Genomic DNA, 13956 nt, shown 5'->3' on the forward strand with positions numbered 1-13956 from the left:
TCGAGAATGCCTATATATTGATAACTCCCTAAATACGTAACGTACAGCTTTCCTTCTTTTTTGCTCTTTTGCTTTTTCATTGTGAAGATGCTGTGCATTGGCGCATTATTGTTATTTCGATATTTTGGAGATTGCTTAGCGCTTGCTCGGAAATGTACACTAGCCATTCGTGAGTCTTAGATTCATTCGTTTTTTAACCAAGCCATATTTCCATAAACACGTATGTAGAATGTGACGTTAGAGTGGGGGTGTGTATGCTATTAACCAATAAGATTACATTTGATTCTATTTTAAGCACACCTCCACCCCATTACCTGTAAATTCCTTGAGAAAGGGGCGGAGTCCCGAAACGCGCGTCGGAACGAGGAGACGCCACCACAGACACCTGGATATCATGCTATCTGAGCCACAGCAATTGCGAGGTGAGACCAGATTCTTACACTGGGGGGGCCCACAGAACCACACTGAAGACAGAGAGTCTCACGGTACTAACGATAGATGCACATATATGCTGAAGGAGGTAACACGGCTGTTTAAGCATCTGCTTTATTTACAACACATTAAAGGCCATGAACTGCCATGAGGGTATGAGATACTCGCAGTTTGGGTAAAAAGGAAAATGTGGAATATATTGTATCCTCTGCAATAAAGGCATTACAAGGAAGATAGAGTGCACGCTACCGTGAGTGAAGTGTGAAGAGGGTGTGTGTTTGGGCCGACAGTACGTTTGCAGCTCCCCGCGACGCAGTTTATGGCCAGTAGCACGCCAGGTTTAAGGGACATTTGAACCATAATACTCTTATAATTACAAGATTTGTCACGATAGTCATCACCAGCATTCACTGTGATGGATTACAAATACTGTAACAAGTTATGTCTTCTGTAACCACCTTAACATAGTAGCAAGAAGATAATTGCTGATGGTTTCAAACAGATACACATTGCTACAGTTGGAAGTTTTATAACATACGAGACATTCTTGTTTGAGGAGTTTCCACAACAGTACGAGACACTCTTTGTCCATATAATATTACAGAGTTACGGATCCAGTGGACACTCTTCATGGTTCTCAATCCTATTAGGTCCCTAGCGGGTGGTGTCAAAATTCACTCCCTGGGGACGCCCTGGGAGTGATAATACACTTTTTTCATTTATTCTTCTGTTGTTTATTTTGACGTTTGTTTTTTTCTTTTCTGGTAAGGGTTGGATACGGATGTGTTTGGTGGATGGGGTATGTGTGGATCTGAGTGAACTTACACCTGATGGTACCTTAAGATTACATTTTGTGAAAGATCAATTCGATCATATCCTTTGTTGAAGAATAAAAACTTCTTGATTCTAAGACTCAGTGGCTGGGATTTTTTGATGTTTTATTATTATTATATAGTCTGTGACCGGACTTTATCCCGTGCCTGAGCATATTAACTAGAAAGGGTGGTGCGGTCACACTTTATCGCAAATATAATACAGGGGTCGGCGGTGTTAGGGGCAGCAGATTAGGGGTACATAAGTATAACGTAGGTGGCGGTCGGCAGATTAGGGGTTAAAAAAATTTAATCGAGTGGCGGCGATGTGGGGGGACCTCGGTTTAGGGGTACATAGGTAGTTTATAGGTGTTAGTGTACTTTAGGGTACGGTAGTTAAGAGCTTTATGAACCGGCGTTAGCCCAGAAAGCTCTTAACTCCTGCTTTTTTCCTGCGGCTGGAGTTTTGTCGTTAGAGCTCTAACGCTCACTTCAGAAACTACTCTAAATACCGGAGTTAGAAAGATCCCATTGAAAAGATAGGATACGCAATTGACGTAAGGGGATCTGCGGTATGGAAAAGTCGCGGCTGAAAAGTGAGCGTTAGACCCTTTAATCACTGACTCCAAATACCGGCGGTAGCCTAAAACCAGCGTTAGGAGCCTCTAACGCTGGTTTTCACGGCTAACGCCAAACTCCAAATCTAGGCCTTAGTGTTTATTTTACAGGTAAGTATTTATTTTTAAATAGGAATAATTTATTAAAGTATAGTGTAGTGTTAGGTGTAATTGTAACTTAGGTTAGGATTTATTTTACAGGTAAATTTCAGTTTATTTTAGCTAGGTAAGCTATTAAATAGTTAATAACTATTTAATAGCTATTGTACCTAGTTAAAATAAATTGAAAGGTACCTGTAAAATAAAAATAAATCCTAAGATAGCTAGAATATAATTATTATTTATATTGTAGCTATATTAGGGTTTATTTTATAGGTAAGTATTTAGTTTTAAATAGGATTCATTTAGTTAATAAGAGTTAATTTATTTAGATTTATGTAATTAATATTTAAGTTAGGGGGGCGTAAGGGTTAGGGTTAGACTTAGGTTTAGGGGTTAATAATTTTATTACAGTGGCGGCGGCGTAGTGGGGTGCAGGATAGGGGTTAATAAATTTATTATAGGTAGCGACGGTGTAGGGGGGGCAGATTAGGGGTTAATAAATTTATTATAGGTGGCGACGGTGTAGGGGGGGCAGGATAGGGGTTAATACATTTAATATAGGTTGTGGCGGGTTCAGGGAGCGGCGGTTTAGGGGTTAATACATTTATTATAGTTGCGGTGGGCTCCGGGAGCGGCGGTTTAGGGGGTAATAACTTTATTTAGTTGCGGCGGTGTAGGGGGGACAGATTAGTGGTGTTTAGACTCGGGGTACATGTTAGGGTGTTAGGTGTAGACAGCTCCCATAGGAATCAATGGGATGTCTGGCAGCAGCGAACTTGTACTTTCGCTATGGTCAGACTCCCATTGATTCCTATGGGATCCGCCGCCTCCAGGGGTGGCGGTTTGAAAACCAGGTACGCTGGGCCGTAAAAGTGCCGAGCGTACCTGCTAGTTTTTTGATAACTAGCAAAAGTAGTGAGAATGTGACGCACTTGTGTGCGGAACATCTGGAGTGACGTAAGAATCGATCTGTGTCGGACTGAGTCCGGCGGATCGAAGCTTACGTCACAAAATTCTACTTTTGCCGGTCTCGAGCCTTTGATAACTAAGGCAAATCAGACTCGCCACAAATACGCTGCGGAATTCCAGCGTATTTGAGGTTGATAACTAGGCCCCTATGTCTCTCATGCACGTGCAGAGAAAAATGTTTAACACTTAAACAGTGATAACTTTTACTAGAAGCATTTTTGCCAGTACATGTATATAGCAAATATGTTTTTATACAAAGATGTAATTCATCTATGTGCATTTAAATTTTGACCGGAATGTCCCTTTAAGGTTCTTTGATATGTAATGAACACCTCATTGGTATTTTCATTCATATTGTAAAAATAATCAGTTCTTTTTATAGTGATAGCAACTTATTTTAATGCATCGCAGTAACATCTGAAAAATAAAAATAACAGACAGACGGACAGATAGATAGATAGATATAAAACAAGTTAAAATAATCTTCTCTAGTCTGATTTAATATTATTATAATGATGAATAAATAAGGGTTTATTAAAACTGTATTGTAAGATGATTTGCACATTTATTTGTTATGCATTGGATCAAGCTGGAATGACTGTGTAGGAGGGAAGAATTTGAAGTCACAGAAATCCAGTACAGTGGGAAACTATCTGTTCTGGAGCACTGGTCCGTAGTATCTGGCATAGGACTGGTAGAACGAGGTGGCCAATCACTTAGATAAGGAAGTGGTTGTTGTAAATATCTTTGAAACTTTGTTTTATTTTCTCTGGTCAATCCCAAATTACTAGAGATTGACCACAGGCTTTTTATATAGTCTGGGTTTTTTTTTACTTTAATTTTCTGGCTTCTGTAGAGTGCGATTGAGTTATTTTTATCACTACTTACTATTGGAACTAAATACTTTACATGCTATACTCTAATACACCCACTGCAGTGCCATTTTTTTTTTTTTAGGTCTTCCGTTCTGACGCTGTCACTAGATTTATTCATGCTATAGTGCAGCACCTTTATGAAATTGCAGGTTTTTGAAGACAAAAAAACATTTTTATTTAATTTAAAAAGTTCCTAATAATTACAGTGATTGTTAAGTTTAAGGAATTAGGGCCCAGTATCTAAAAATACTCTTAATAACAGGGGTACTTTAATTCATTAAACTTTACAAACACGTTTTTAAAAAATAATATTTACCATTTGTTTGTGATAAACAGACCGCCGATCCTCTGCCTGCTTCTCCTTCTATTTTTGCAGATTGAGGACGAATCCGGCTTCCTCCAATCGTTGCGTGCCCTACGAACTTGACACTAAAGATGTCTCTCTTTATTGTCTCATGCATATCCCTTGTAGGTTATTGTATGTTCCAATGCTTTGAGAGATAGTACTACTGTGTATGGTTCTGCCGTGCATATTTTCTCTGACACGTGTGTAGTTCTGACAGCTGTCAGGAGCAGCGTGTAAGCATCGATATGGAATAAGGAAGTGACGGACACGTGATGATGATGTCACTGGAACGCAATGTGCTCCGTGGAACGCAAACAGCGTTGGAGATCAATTCAGCTGAAGGGGATTTGTCAATTAGACATTGTTGGGTATATAAGGCGGGTGTGTGCTGGGTTGTAGTAGGTAAGATTGTTTGGTGATTGTATTGGCATTTGACAAAGGGACCAATGTGGTCTCAAAAAAGTTATACTCTACTTTTCATTTTTATACATTAAATGTGAAGTTTTACTACAAAAGACCAGTTATTTTTGCTACACTATTTGGATTGTTATACAGCACCATGGCACTAACGAACATTGTTTTATGGAGTGCATTTATTTGGAATACTTATATCTATCTATCTATCTATCTATCTATCTATCTATATATAAATATGCAAATGAAAAAGACAGGCTGTCGTGAGAAGGGGGATCAGCATGCAGTATAGGGCGGTACTCACAATCCTGTAGTCGAAAATCCTTTTCTTCCCCTGGTAGGAGTACAAACTTGTATCCGGATGAAAAAGGTAATCAGACCCTCTTGTCTCCACCGACCACCACCGCAGCCTAGCGTGACCAAAGGATTCCCACCTGACCGGGTTGTTACCTCCTAATTCTGGGGGTATGTGAAAAAGGGAAAAAAACTTTCGTAGATTGCAGCTCACTTCCGCCCAACCACGCTGTCTGTTGTATCCTCCTCTGTTCAGCGTCTGACTGAGGTGTTCCGCCCCCTTCTCTGCCTGTTAGAAATCAGCCTCCTGTGTCTGACTTGGGAACGTACCTCAGCAGAGTTCAAAGGACCTGAAGGTGCTCAGCAATGGTAGAGAAGTTCTTATGCAAGAAGGTTAAAAATTTAAAAAAACTGCAAGCACTTATTTTATTTTAATGGCACACAGGGTTTTAATTATGTCTATGATTAAGGCTATTTTTAACCTTCTTATATATATATATATATATATATATATATATATGTACCTGCACCCAGGCAGTAACGTCAACACGAGAGTGCTTGGTTCTGCAATTTTATATATATATATTTATATTTAAAACAACAGGCTTGAACTCACTGGTCTTTGATCAAATTTAATGTGACGTTTCAGGGACAAAACTCCCCTTCCTCAGACCAGTGTGCAAGATAGATAGTATTTGCTTGCACCCTGGCTGCTGAACCTTTTAAGTGTATTTATTAATTTATTTATTTATTTTCATTAAGCCAATAAATTGATAGAAGAAAATGACTTGCTGGCATGCCTGACACCCAGCCAGGCTAACAACATATTGATCTTTGTACCTTATCCTATTCATAGCGTGATTACATTTATTTGGCTGCAACACCATTTTCTTACAGACTTACTTAAAGGGACAGTCTACACCAGAAGTTGTATTGTTTTAATAGATAGAAAATCCCTTTATTACCCATTCCCCAGTTTTGCATAACCAACACAGTTATATTTATATACTTTTTACCTCTGTGATTACCTTGTATCTAAGCATCTTCTGACGGCCCCTGATCACATGACTTTTAGTTATTATCTATTGACTTGCATTTTAACCAATTAGTGCAGTGTCTGCCACAAGCCACGGGCATAAACACAATGTTATCTATATGGCTCACATGAACTTGCACTCCCCTGTTGTGAAAAGCAAATAAAAATCATGTGATAAGAGGCTGTCGTTAATGGCTTAGAAACAGGCAGACATTTAGAGGTTTCAATGTTATAAAGTATATTAATATAACAATGTTGGTTGTGAAAATCTGGGGGATGGGTAGTACAGACATTATCTATATTTTTAAACAATAACAATTTTAGTATTGACCGTCCCTTTAACAAGAAAATACCAAACAACTTACAGTTGTCTGTGATGGATGAATCCATGTAAATGTTTTTTTTTTTTAAATTATTATTATTATTATGTGAAGTAGACTGTGTTCTTTTTTTTTTTGCCATACCCAGCAATGAGATTTCCCAGAAAATTGTCAGACTTGTAGCTACCTGACTACTGCACGATTGTGAAATGGGAATTTGGAAACTCTGCCTCTACAAGCTAGATCAGTCTATGATGCCCTCCAAGAATAAACATAATTTGAAAGGCATCTCAGCTGAAAGAACAACTTCTTCAATATAGTGAAAAGAAAGTTAGAAAAACATTTATTTTTTACTACATTTCTAGCATACTAGCTGCTAAAGGGATATTATAATATATATATACTATATATACTATATATACTATATATATATACACACACACAACATGATCAGCTCTATTGGTGGGCAGTTATGACCCACCTGCATTGTCCTAGGCTAACAGTTTTTTCACCTCAGAAACATCAGTAAAAATAAAAAAATGAAATACTGAAATAAAAGTTAAGAACTTACTTTAATATCCCTTTATTTGCAATTACATTTTAATTGTTTGGAATTCACAGTATTGTAATCCTTTACTTATATCTGAAAAAAAAGAAAAAGAAAAGAGATTTTATTTTATGGTAAGCTGATGTTAAATAATATTAAGTCATATTAACATATTAAAGGGCCATAATACCCAAATGTTTAAACACTTGAAAGTGATGCAGTATAGCTGTAAAAAGCTGACTAGAAAATATCACCTGAACATCTCTATGTAAAAAAGAAATATATTTTACCTCAAAAGTTTCTCAGTAGCCACATCCCATTGTAAAGGACTTCTAAGCAGCAAATCAGTATGTCTGTCCCAGGACAGCGGAAGGAGTGAGCTTTCGTGCACACTCATCTTATTTCCCTATTCAGTGTAAGGAAGTTTACAATGAAATCTCATGAGAGTTAAGTGAAATCTCATGATATCACAGTAAAAGAGTTCATGACCTCAGCACTGTTGATGCTGATTGGCTGCTGTTCATTTCTTAATTTTTTATTTTTTTTACCTGAAGCTGGGCTGCAGCTGAGTATAACTTGACCTTTTGAGTCGTCAATGTTACGCCCCAAATTATACTCATCCTTTTTAACTTACCCCTACCATGACTTTACCTTAAATAAAGACACAACACTTTTAATATAAAAATTGGCTGCAGCTCCTTTTATTTAAATACATAAATTTATTAAATAAACTTTAGAGAACCATATAAAAAACTCCAATAATAATAAATTATTAAAACTTCTTCTCCAGATCAACCTTCATGTATTTTATCCAAACTGTGGTGCTAGTTCCTCCCTTAATAATACTAATATGGCCATGAGCCCTCTGGACACAACTTACTAGCTGTTGAGCCCGTCATTCCCATCTTTACAACACCTGGCTCTAAGGGACCCCTTGCCCCTAGAAGCCCTACAACTGCTCTCTCACCCCGTGGAGAGGCAACCAACTTCCCCCTTTTCTACTTCACCATATTTACCGACCTGTGTAAACAACTAGCACCCCTGCCAAAGACTGGATTGATAACATCATTCCAGTCCTGCCAACCTCCTCAGTGTTTCTTTAAAATCCAAAATAAATAGCTGCAAGCCAACTGCATCTCGAAGTAAAATTCCCCTTGACCCACTTCCTCTAAGTCACGATGATGAGATACTGCCCCCCCCCCCCAGTTTACGGACAAAGGATCCAACAAGTTTATTTATCTTCCTCCTACTCTTATCCAACTGAACTGGATCCCACACGGCCCTCCACACCTGCCTGGGAACAATATCCGACCACACAATCCTCATTCGAGGATACAAGTCCTGCAATCTACCCAAATCCCTCTTGATTTTCCTGACTAGTTCTTGCTGTGACATGAAACCCAAGTTGTTTCCCCCAACATGAATCAACTAAACATCCGGATGCAGAAATTGCCGACAATATACCAGAACCCTCAACAACACCCTTTCCCACCTGAGGCCCCTGACCCCAAACCATTTTACCTCCCATTCCGCTGCAGGGAAGCCTAACAATAAACCTTTCTCCTTCATAGCAGCCGTTCTCCTTGCCCAATAGATGAAAGAATGTCCCACCAACCATATCCTTTTCACACCTAGGATAATGAAAATGAGATACATTAGTGAACTTAAAATCTAAACTCTCAAATCAGGACGAATATACAAACGGTACTTATTTGATCCCCACTTCCCAATACTCTTCACAGTCTTCTCACTCAAGCCTCCTAATGCAGCCTCAGTAGCTGCACCAATTAGAAACGAGTGGGATCCAAACTCTGCAGGTATTAAACCCAAACGCCTCACAGCTTTTACCAACACTGCCCTAAACTGAAATTGGGACAGGAATGAACCATTCAAGTGCATAAACAAAGGCCCCTTTACAGAAGGCCGTAACCTCATGAAATCATCCAAACTCCTGCACGGGCACACTTTGCCACCATTAGCAAATAATACTATCGTGCTACCTTTACCATACTGATCTGTTTTACTTCTTCTCAGCAAAATATCCACCCTTGAAGGAGAGACAGACACGTCTTCCATCAGTAAACCCCCAGGAGACACTCTACTCCTGCTTACCAATTCCGATATCCTGAAAGCCCCAAAAAAGGCCAATACAAAAGCAGCCCGAAAAAGGCTGATCTCAAAATGCGACAAACACACTTCGGGTAAAACCTCCCAAATACGGACCAGCATCGAAAGAGTTATGGGCAGCCTACCATCCGATATCCCTACCTTCTTTTTCATACCTTTCAGAATCTGACTAACACAAAAAAAATTTGTCACATCCTGCAAACCTAATAACTTCAGTCTAAATGCCAGAGCAACCATTTTTTTCTCCACCACTGATGCAGACAAACTTAAGGAACTCAAATGCCACAACCATTCCAACAGAGGAGGACATAAATTATCAACCAACTCACACACCCCTTTTTTTCTGAAGCCAACCTTCCCAATCACACCATACTTTAGCGTACGAAGCCCAAGTACCTGGAGCCAAAGAGTATTTTACCATTCCAGCCAATCCTCCGTTCCAAGCCTCCAGAGGTGAACCGGACACTGAAGTCCCACTGCATCGGCCTCCGGCGCCAAGTCCTGAAACCGCTGCCACTGGAAACAAGACAGAGAATTGGCTATGGAATTACATACACCAGGAATATGCTTGGCCCTAACCATCACATTCATGCGCAAACATTTCAGAACCAGCAGCCTAAGCAATCTCAGGTCAGGCAGGGATGACGCTGACAGTCCGTTTAAAGCCGCCACCACCCCCATGTTGTCAGTATAGAACAGGACAGATTTGTTCACTAGCTCCTTTTCCCAAAGAAACAATGCAACCACAATCGGTAATAATTCCAAGAATACTAGATTCCGGACAAGATCACTCCTTTCCCATGAGTCTGGTCAGGCGGCCGAGCACCAATGGCCATGAAAATAAGCCCCAAACCCGCAAGAACCTGAGGCATCAGTGAATAAACCTATTTCCTCATTAGACAGCCTCCTGAAACAAAGCAGCCCCACTGAACTCCCTCAGAAACCTAACCCAAACTTTCAGATCATCCTTAAGCTCCCTAGTCAACCTCACAAAATGGTGTGGGCGTACCACCCCAGCCATAGCTAAGGACAATCTCCTACAAAAAACTCTCCCAATGGGAATAATCTTGCAAGCGAAGTTCAGTTTACCAATTAGGGACTGTGATTCCCTCAACGTCACTTTCGTGGAAGCCATGAAACGCCCAATAATATTCAATATGTCGGCAATCTTATCAAGAGGAAGTCTGCACTCCATTTTTTCTGAGTCAATGACTATACCCAAAAAACTGAGGGCCGTCACTGGCCCCTCAGACTTTTCCATTGCAATGGGTATCCCAAATTCGTCCGCCATCTGATAAAAACTGTCACGCAACCACCTACACCTCTCGTACCCAGCCGAGCCTACGAATAAAAAATCGTCAAGATAGTGCACTACTGAGTGGCAACCTGATCAAACTTGGACAACCCACTCCAAAAACGTGCTAAAGCACTCAAACAGGAAACATGCAATGGAACACCCCATAGGGAGGCAAAGATCTACATAATACGACCCTTCGAAGAAGCATCTCAACAGGTGATGGGACTTAGGGTTCACAGGCAAAAGGCGGAAGGCCGCCTCTATATACATTTTTGCCAACAAGGCAAAAGCCCCTGCCTCCTTAACCAATCTAATGGCCTGATCGAAAGACGTGTATGATACAGACACCATTTCCTCCGGGATCCCATCATTTACCGAACGACCCTTGGGGAACGATAAATGATGGATCATCCTAAACTTGCCAGGATCTTTTTTGGGAACAACCCCTAAAGGAGAAACCTTCAAATTAGGAACAGGAGGGGCCCCAATATGACCAGCCATCCTGCCTAGGGACACCTCCTTTTTTAACTTTTCTCTCACCACCCCAGGAAATTGCTTAGCAGACATCAAATTTCCCTTAAATTGCTCAACCCCCCCCTCAGAAGGAATCAAAAACCCGAACTCAAAACCATGCAAAAGCCGGATTGCCTTCTCTCTACAACCCCTTCTCCTAGCGTACTTGGCGAGCCACTGTTCCATTGCCCTTACTCTCACCGGAGACACCCCCTTTTTCAAAGGAGGAAATGTTAACACTTGTCTTGCCCCTACGGAAGCATTTAGCGTAAGGGTGGGAACCTCCACACCCAGAGCATTCATGCCGGAATTTACTAGGGGCTCCCCACTTACACACCTTCTCGTTAAATGTGAAACAAAAACCTTTTTTACCTGACGCCGGCGCCCCACCAGAAGTTTGGCCACCGGCGCTTGCTCTAAAGGGCTGGGAGGACCTAAGAGGAGTCATTATCTTAAGCCATAATCCCATGTCCCGATCATCCCACTTCATCTCGGGCTTAACCGCTAACCTTTGCCTGAAATGTTCATCATAAGCCCACCAGGCCATGCCCCCATATGTCCTCTGGGCTGCCGCTATCTCATCCAGATAGCAAAAAAGCACAGCCCCTTGCTCAGGAAACTTCCCAGAAAAAACACTGGCATATATCACAAACGCTTGAAACCAATTTGTAAAAGTTTTCAGAAGTTTCCTGTAACGTTTCTTCCTCTCCTCCTCCTCCTTTTTCGCTGAATCCTTTTTAGAATCCTCAGGAACTTCAAAAGATTGTTCCAAAGGAAGGAGGGAAAAGAGTTCTAAAAATTCCCATTTGTAAATTTTTTCTCTCAACTCCGGCCACTTTAATCTCCGGCCCACCCACAGTTTTAACGGCAGTCTCCACCGCTGACACAACCATGCCAACCCCATGTTCGCTCCCAGTTTGCCCAAGAGGAACAGCTACGGGGGGACTCCTCACTTGCGTTGAGGCTCCATCCGCCGTTCCACTAATTGCAATCCCACCACCTTGAACCTTAGCTACCGCCCCTGTAGAGAGGGCCACAGACCTAGCATTGTCAAATTTATTTAGCAACTCCCTTAAGCTATTAACTAAAATCTGAGACATAGGGTCCTCATTCACACCAGCACCACAAACAGCACTGACCCCACTTCCCACATTATTAACACAGTTCTCACCCGTCCAAGAATCCACTGCCTGCTGACCCCGAGCCATGACTTCCATGTTCACCGACTGGCTAGGATTCCTAAGCCTTCTCCCTTCTGGCTCTGGAGCCTCCATCAGACGACTAGCACTCCTAACAGCCACAACTCTTCCCGCCGATCCCGGCTGCTGTGACTGCCGTGTAGAAATCTGCAAAACAGGGACACATGAACCCTTTCCCATCCCAGCAAAACCTTCTCTAAGGTCCTCATTCAGGTTGGATACTCCAACCGTGGCAGAACCTCTAGCCCTCTTAGGTACAGTAGCCCCAGAACCACCCTGCCATACCCCCTCTGGCCCATTCCTCCTGCGAGATCTGCCCCTAGCATGACCTACCCCTACTCGTGACCTACTGGGGTGTTCCCCAGAAAAAGTAATATTCCTAACCCCACCACCCCCAGTGTACCCCATGGCCAATTGACCACGGCAACAACCTATGGCCGTACTTACCCCTGCCCTCCTGATTTCCAGTCCTTGAACGCTCCCCGTGGGAAACGCCGTCATCAGGATCCAGACGTATGGACTCCAGGAGTCTTGCAGGCCAAAGAAGTCACCTTCCCGGCTTGTACTTGTGGCCCCAGAGGTTCCGCAGGCCGTGACACAGGGACCTTTAAATCTGAAAAAGATAAACCCACATATGAGGGACCCCCCCAAAGGCCCACCCACCCCTTGAGAGGAAACAGGAGGCTTAAATTGAACTGCAGGGCCCAAATCTGAAACTGAGGAGAGGAAATCCCTAGACCCTCCAAGACAAACCAATTTACTGACAGGCCTATCTTTTTTAGGGGTAGGTGGGATATATTCCTCATCTGATGGGTCTAAGTATAGGGACATATCCCCCAACTCATCCTCCCTGTACACCTCCATCTCCCCTTCCTCAACCAAAACACATTCAACATCCCCATAAACCACCCCCAAAGATCCCCTGTGCTCATTGACAACAGACAAATCCCCCCTTTCCTCAGACCCCCTCCCCTCATTAAGAGCCAAACCCACACCTGCTCTTTCTGTGCTAACAAATTGCTTGCTGCCAGTTCCCATAATTACAGGCCCCTCTGGGCCATGCAACTGTTCCAGAGACCTCTGCTGTAATAATCCAACCCTCTGACACTCGGGCCCAGCCGGACCGTGAACAAAGGCCTGCACCACAATCTTACCCCTCAGAGCTGGAACAGGTGCAGTCTCCACCTCCAGATCCCTGTTGTCATCCTGTAAACTCTGCTCCACCTCAGCCACCTGACTTGAAACAGGCACCGGACCACAGCTCCTCCTTCTGCCTGCACTCACACTTCTTCTCCTCTGCCCACCAGATCCTTCATTGGCCACAGGACTCAAACACTGAGGAGGCCGGGATCTCCTAACAGGGCGACCTTTTGTAGGAGCCAACTCTATTTTTTCCCCTTTTTCTTCAAATAGGGACCGGACCGTCTCTGCTACCCAAGAAGGGTCTCTACCGCCAGCTGCCTCCCACAATTGCTCAAGAAGATAATCAAAATCAGCCATAATGAGACTGGGCAAGAAAAAACATGCAGCAGAGGAAATTTCTGTATCAGTTACCTCACAAATTTCTGCCTGTTTTTTCCAGCTCAGTCTCCCTGTGTATCGGCACTTTTGACTCCTCCCCCTTTCACCTGCACAGCCAACCCAGGGGCTTTTTCCTCCCATAGGTCAAGAGCCCCTCCAGCACAGCTGCCCCAAATTATGACACATGTGAGGTCCTTGGAACAATGTATTATCACTGAAAAGTTATTTGAGTTCCTTTTGTCAGTAAGACCTAAGACTCCTTACTTTTATAGTCTTCCTAAGGTCATAATGATCTTTATTATCCTACAGACAGACCTATTGTGGCTTCTATAGATTCCCTCTTTAGTCCAAGTTTTGGAGACAAAGTTAACACCATTGATTATGGAGGGTAAGTCCTATTTGAAGGCCACTGGTGATGTTCTATCTAAATTGAAAAAGTTGCCTGATTTACCTGATTTAGTGAGGTTATTTTGGCCACCTGGGATGTTTTAAGTTTGTATACTGTTATCCCTCATCAGGATGGTTTAAACAGTAC

This window comes from Bombina bombina, chromosome 5 (genome assembly GCF_027579735.1).
Source record: "Bombina bombina isolate aBomBom1 chromosome 5, aBomBom1.pri, whole genome shotgun sequence".
NCBI lineage: Eukaryota > Metazoa > Chordata > Amphibia > Anura > Bombinatoridae > Bombina > Bombina bombina.